A 6,819-nucleotide genomic window follows, 5' to 3' on the forward strand; every position below is an offset into this window, starting at 1 on the left:
TCTCTCTCTGCTCATGGCTCTCTCTCCTTCTACCTCTCCCTCTCTCACTCGATCCTTCATCTTTCTCCTGGAGATTACAGTCAACAATGTTGCTTATTCAGCCGCTGCATTCCTCCCCTTAGCGCGCCCTCCCTCTCCTGCTCTCATCTCCTCTGTTCTGCCATTTCTCTCTGCTACACAGACACAGTTTCTCCCTCCCTCCGTCCACCTCTTCTAGATGACACACCACTCCTCAGGGCTTTCCTTCACTGTCTTCTGTGCCCCTCTCTCTCTCTCCCTCTCTCTTGCTCACTCATCTCCTCTCATTATAATTCCTCTTTTTGACAGCACTTGGACATGTTCCAAGACAGTCTCTCTCCTTTCCCGTCCTCCTCCTCCACACACACACATACCCACGCACACACACACGCACACTCACGCACACACGCATGCACACACATGCACGCACACACATACACACACACACACACACACACACACGCGCATACACACGCAACCACACACACGCACAGCCACTACCCTCCTTGCTTTTAATCTTTAAACCAGGATGTGGAGGCAAAAAGGGACTTTTAATTTGCAATCAGATGGCGTCTGTCTCTGGTTGGTTACACTGATGACCACCACTGCTCTTGTTGCTTCAGCTCTGATCTCGATGGTCCACACTGACAGCGTTCAGCAGCAGGCTCTGCACACTGACCTCAGTACAGTCTGGTGTTCTGTGACATGCATTTCTTATGACACGTGAAACCTCAAGGGCTGTGAGGGAAGCAAACACAAGTAGCGCCACAAAGTCCTAACACACATTCACGCACAGGATCAATCTGTATTCTTTCACTTTTTATTAAAAACACACAACCACTGATACACTTTATCCTGATTTATGTCTTCAGTGTGACGGTTAGGTAATGGAAAACTGCCTGTTGATAGGTCTACATTCAGTGGTTTGGAACTAAATTACAGAGTATTTTTTTTTTCTTCAACCTATGTCAAGCGATTTAACGAAATAACTCACATTGCAAACCAAGAAGCTGCAATGCAAGGTCTTGTCAGAATCAGACAGGACACAGATGTTGAAGAATCTCCTTCCAGATGAGAGATTATGAATTATTCACCTACCTGGAAAACCGAGAATAGGACCAAATAGATCATTCCTGAGGTGCAGAGCTGACGTGGTAGAATGCTAAATGATCAACATTACATCCAGCATCAGAGGCTGCCATCACACACCACTGAGTCACGCACAAGGCTGATTCTTGAGCTTGTTTTAAATGTGTGTGTTTGTCTTTGCGTGAACTCCCCCCCCCCCCCCGCCACACATACACACACACACACACCCGTACAGTTCCGGTTCCACATTCAGAAGTGCGTGTGTGTGTGTGCGCGCGTGTGTGTGTGTGGAGGCCAGCAGAGTGGACAAACAGTGTTGTTAATGCTTTTGTAATGTTAAAAACAAATGTTGTCGGGCTAGTCTTCACATACAGGGTCCTGAGCGGACGCATGCGTGACGTCAAAGAGCTCATATTGGAAGCATATGGACCGTTAAACACACCACGTCTGTACAAGCACGCCTCACACTGGCGCCTTCATCCTCCACACAAGACCAGTTGGTAATCAACAACAAACACACAGGACCTCGGTGGGGGAGACCACAAGGACCTCTGGGAGGGAGACCCCAATGATCTCTGTGAGGGAGACCCCAAGGACCCTGGGAGGGAGACCCCGAGGACCTCTGGGAGGGAGACCCGAGGACCTCTGGGAGGGAGACCCCAATGATCTCTGTGAGGGAGACCCCGAGGACCTCTGGGAGGGAGACCCCGAGGACCCTGGGAGGGAGACCCCGAGGGACCTCTGGGAGGGAGACCCCGAGGGCTGCCCTTTCACAGGGTCCGGCTCCCACTGCAGACAGTGAGTTGAACACTGGAACACAGCGGGAGAGGCGCTACTGGTTTAATCTGGACCACAGAGGAGCTACTGGTTTAATCTGGAACACAGAGGGAAGGGGAGCTACTGGTTTATCTGGAACACAGCGGTAAGGGGAGCTACTGGTTTACAGTTTTTTTCAATTGCTTGAACACTATAGACACATGCTTAGACCAAAGTAACACAACTTAACAAACACATGTAAAGACACTTAGTTCAAAAATGAAATCTCAGCATACCATTGGGAAAACACATCTATTCCAAATACAAAACACATTGGGAAATTGAAAATACTTCGATGCACACCAGAAAACAATGATTAAAAAAACTGAACATCAATCAGCCAGCTACAAAAAGGCCAGGGCAATTGTGCACGTCCCGGGGCAGCGCGAGGGAAATATATCATTGTGGGCCCCCATAAGCCTTCGAGGGTAACTGCACCATCATGCAAATATAGGTCCCTACAATACCCAACACATCATCACACTTCTAGATGCACTTCACGATGCAGCTGGACAGGACAGATCAGAGCAGCACAGGTTTGTTGTTGTCTGGGATAATTTTAGTTTCCATCAGGCTGTTTTGGTCCTGAATTGGTTCACAAACCATAAACAATTTGAATTTGTATACTTGCCCCCTTACTCGCCATTTCTAAACCCTATAGAAGATTTTTTTTCAGCTTGAGGATGGCGCGTATATGAACGCCCACCACATGCCTGCATGCCTCTTCTGCAGGCAATGGAACAGGACTGCAGAGACATTGAGGTAAGGTCAATCCATGGATGGATTCGGCACACAATTCGAGAATCCATAATTCCAACCCATGCACAATTGCCGTGTTTTTCTGTGTTTACAGTACAGTAGTGTATTTTTATTTTATTTTTGTTTAAACTGAATTTACTGCACTGTAAAGTACCGTACTGCAATGTACAGTATTGAGTATTCGATATTTTGGTTGTTGTGAAAACATGCCTTCTGTGGAAGTGAATAAAAACAGTGAACATGAAAGACTGCAGTGTTTTATATAAAGTAGACTAGTGTGTTGCTGCTGATCTGAAAGTGTATTCATATGATTCAAGTGTGTATCAATTTGTCATCAGAGTGACATTTTGCCTTGTCTGTCTGTCTGTCTTTCTGTCTGTCTGTCTGTCTGTCTGTCTGTCTGTCTGTCTGTCTGTCTGTCTGTCTGTCTGTCTGTCTGTCTGTCTGTCTGTCTGTCTGTCTCTCTGTCTGTATGTGTGTGTGTGTGTGTGTGTGTGTGTGTGTGTGTGTGTGTTTAAAGCGTGTGTGTGTGTGTGTGTGTGTGTGTGTGTGGGTGATCAAGGCTAGCATTGCGGCCATTAGCCCGGTTATTTAGTCTGGTATCTGTTCCCCATCATACCCCACCTCAATAAACACTTCCTGTTACTGTAACCAACCAGGCTAGGCTGTGATTGGCCCAACTCCAGCCCAGGGGTGTAGGGGGCTTAGGCTGGCCAGGGATTCTGTCATTTGGCTAATGTTCTGTAAGTACGGGATAATGCCCGACGAGGCGTCCATCCAGGACTTAATGGACGACGCGGAGGCCTTAGAACCGTCCTCCGCTGTGCGTCGGACGGTTGCCTCCACAAAGTCCATTAATTCCTGATAATGGACACCTCAAAGGGCATTATCCCGCTTATACTATGGTCACTTGCCAAAGAGACTATTAGTTTATATTTTCATGCGTTTTACAATCCAAATATATAAATACGTTTTTCACAAGCCATAACTTTGTTTCCCTGGTAACGCCTGAGGGTTTGACTAATGCCTGGAACAATCATTACCCTCTCGTAAGGTTCTTATGCAACGGAAATGTTGTTCACTCCTCCAGTAAATAGGACAGACCTTAGCTACGACTTGGCAAAAGGAGGTATTATAGTCCGCTCAGCTAATATGTACTACTTGTGCTTACATGTGTGAGTGTATGTGTGTGTGTGTGTGTGTGTGTGTGTGTGTGTGTGTGTGTGTGTGTGTGTGTGTGTGTGTGTGTGCGTGCGTGCGTGCGTGCGTGCGTGCGTGCGTGCGTGCGTGTGTGTGTGTGTGTGTGCCCATGTACTGCAGGGGGTGTGTAATGTGGTCTGATTGTGAGCATGCTAGCCAACCCCTATGGCAGATACCCAGCCTGCAGCTATGTCCCTTGTGTAGGGTCATTTTGACCAGATTGTACACACCTGGTCAAGCATACCGTTAAAACACACACATGTGCACAAACACAAACACACATTCAAAGATATGCAGACACATATACACACATAGGCACGCACATGCATGCAAACCAACCCTTTATCCAACTTTTTGTCTCTCTCACACACACCAATCAAAGTACAATCATCAGGGTGCAAATCCAAAGAAAATCCATTCAGAGATAGTAAGAAGCTTAGGGAGGCCAGCTATGCTACTCTGCCACACAAAATGACACACACTTAAACCAAGCATACCGATACAACACACACACATGCACAAACATGAACGCACACACACAAACAAACCCCCCCCGCCCCCACCCCACACACACACACACACACACACACACAAACATCCAATTGGTGCTAAAAGCAGTGCAAGCTCTTTCATCTTGTGCGGTTACTGCCTCATTTACACACCTGACACAGGTTGTCCCTCTGTCAGACCACAGCAAACCTTCCTAATGGAATACCGCTGTAATGGTTTGTAATTGCTTCTCCACCACAGCAATCTACTTTGGCAGATGGGACCATAACCCAAAGGGGAAGGGGAATAGCGCTGCTGGCGAGAGGAAGAGCAGCTGTGGTCGGCCAGGCCAAGACAGAGAGAGATAGGTAGACCTTCACCAAGGAAACATAAACATTTAGAGATGGACAGGGATGCTGAGAGGGTATGCATTAGGCTAGACACATGTGTATTTCAAAGTACAGAGACTGAAGTATTGAAAGATTTAAAAAAAAAAAAATGTATATACAGTATATACTGTATATTTATAAAGAAATATATATATTTTTTTTTGTCTTTCCACCTCCGTACCAGTCATCCATCCTCGACTTTGACAAGACCCAGAGGACTCCAGCTATACAGGAAACAGGAATGTAAAGCTGGGACAGCCAAGCTATTGGTTCTACTATAACGAAACACTACCGTTCTGCCTCAAAAACAGACAGGAAAGCAGTTGGCCTGTGTCTTCCTGTCTTCCTCTGCTCCCATCAACATGGAAACGAGCAGTAGCACTGTGTGTCGTGGAATTATTAATCCTAATGCATTGCCACAGGGGCCACGAGTCTGGCGCTGGGGCCGATCCACTGACCTCTCTGTATTGTAATTCCTCTAACCGTCTAGCAGCCTTGCAGGCGTGTCCATTCCTCCCCATAGTGTTTTGCAGGTTAACATCGTCTCTCCCGCCATGGCTGACTTCAGCCCTGGCCAATAAACTCAGGATGCTCACTCCCCCTCACCTTGTTGCTGGCCACGATGGGAAAGTTTCCATATAAGAATCATGTACACCCATTGTCTCATCTCTTGTATGCTTGGTAAATCGCTGCCTCTATCTTCCCATGGTCACGCTCTAAATTTATATTGACTTTGCTGGTAGAAGTGTCCGAAAAATAAGTTATTCGATTTGATTCCCACATGCATGAATCTAGGTGTGTGTGTGTATGTGTGCGTGCCAGGCATGCAGATGGGTCAGGGTACTGGAGTCCATGTGGTCATGGTCTGAATGCTGTGCGTTGGCCGTGCGTATGAGTGTGCGGTCAGACGTCAGCTGAATAGCTGTTCCATGCAGCCAGCCATCTTTAAAATAAACGGGTCTAAACCATTACCATGGTGAGATCCTCCAGGTAGAAAGGTTAGCATTTCACAATGAATCAGTCTGGCCTGGGCAGTGAGTTAATCCACACATGGCCTTATGTTGTTACAGGAACATATTTCTGTTACCTTTTAACATCATTATTTATTTAGTCTCTCTTTCGGATAAAACGATTTTGATTGGTCTGTTGATTTCTACTCGTTCCTCAACTGCGGCCCTCCCTGTCCATCATTAACTGAAAGTCCCTCCCCCAATGCTGATTGGTCCTGTCCTTTTTACACTTTTGGAAAGGCTTTTAACAAGCAGGCAAACAGAATGAGAACTAAGAAGATCAGAACGTCTCATGAGGGTGTCAAACTGGATTCCGAGACAAATTACTTGTGAATGCACACTTTTTAGCAAGATCACCAGAAGGACAAACAAAGTAGGGAGAGAGAGGGTAGAAAAGACCATATTCGGAAAGAAGGGAAGTAGGTACACCCTCACTCAAGATGCATGTGGTGATAGGATCCCAGCAGTGTCACTTTCTATCGTTTCTCTCCATCTCTCAAACCCACCCACCCACATTAATTACACTATACATATGTATGTATTGTGTTACCGATATGCCCCTTTGTGGGAAAGAAGTAGGAGGTGCCATTAGAAATTACACTCATGTAGATTTCCCATTTTGCACCAAGAGACAGCAGTTACACAATGACCTCACGAAGGTCGGGAAGTCAAACCTGGTCCAACTCTGCCCTCTAGAGTCGAATAGGATTAACTGACTCCCAGTGTATTTTTGCACTCGGTACGCGTTCTAGTTTACAATAGATCATCAATTTACTGAAATGTAGTTCGTTAGTGATAACAACCTTTGTGGTAATAGTACTAATAAATAACCCAATTCATTGGATGGGCTGAATTGGCTAACCAATGTGTTGGTACATCACAATATAATAATGAATACATGACAAATTATAATTATTCATAGTATTTATACAATTATTTTATATATCGTTAGTTTCATATAAATGCATCATTTAACACATTTCTAATTTTTTTGGCCCGAAATGTCCTGAAATTCAGATTCATTCAGATCTGCTTTCTTGCAGACTAAT

General features: G+C 45.7%; 1 protein-coding gene across 1 annotated transcript in view; it reads right to left on the reverse strand.

Moving 5' to 3' along the window:
* dnajb2 (DnaJ heat shock protein family (Hsp40) member B2) overlaps positions 1-6,819 on the reverse strand; it is a 266,812-nt gene that overhangs the window by 31,194 nt on the left and 228,799 nt on the right. The gene's annotated exons all lie outside the window — the stretch shown is intronic.

This window comes from Pollachius pollachius (assembly GCF_949987615.1).
Source record: "Pollachius pollachius genome assembly, chromosome: 3".
In the NCBI taxonomy this organism is placed as follows: Eukaryota; Metazoa; Chordata; class Actinopteri; order Gadiformes; family Gadidae; genus Pollachius; species Pollachius pollachius.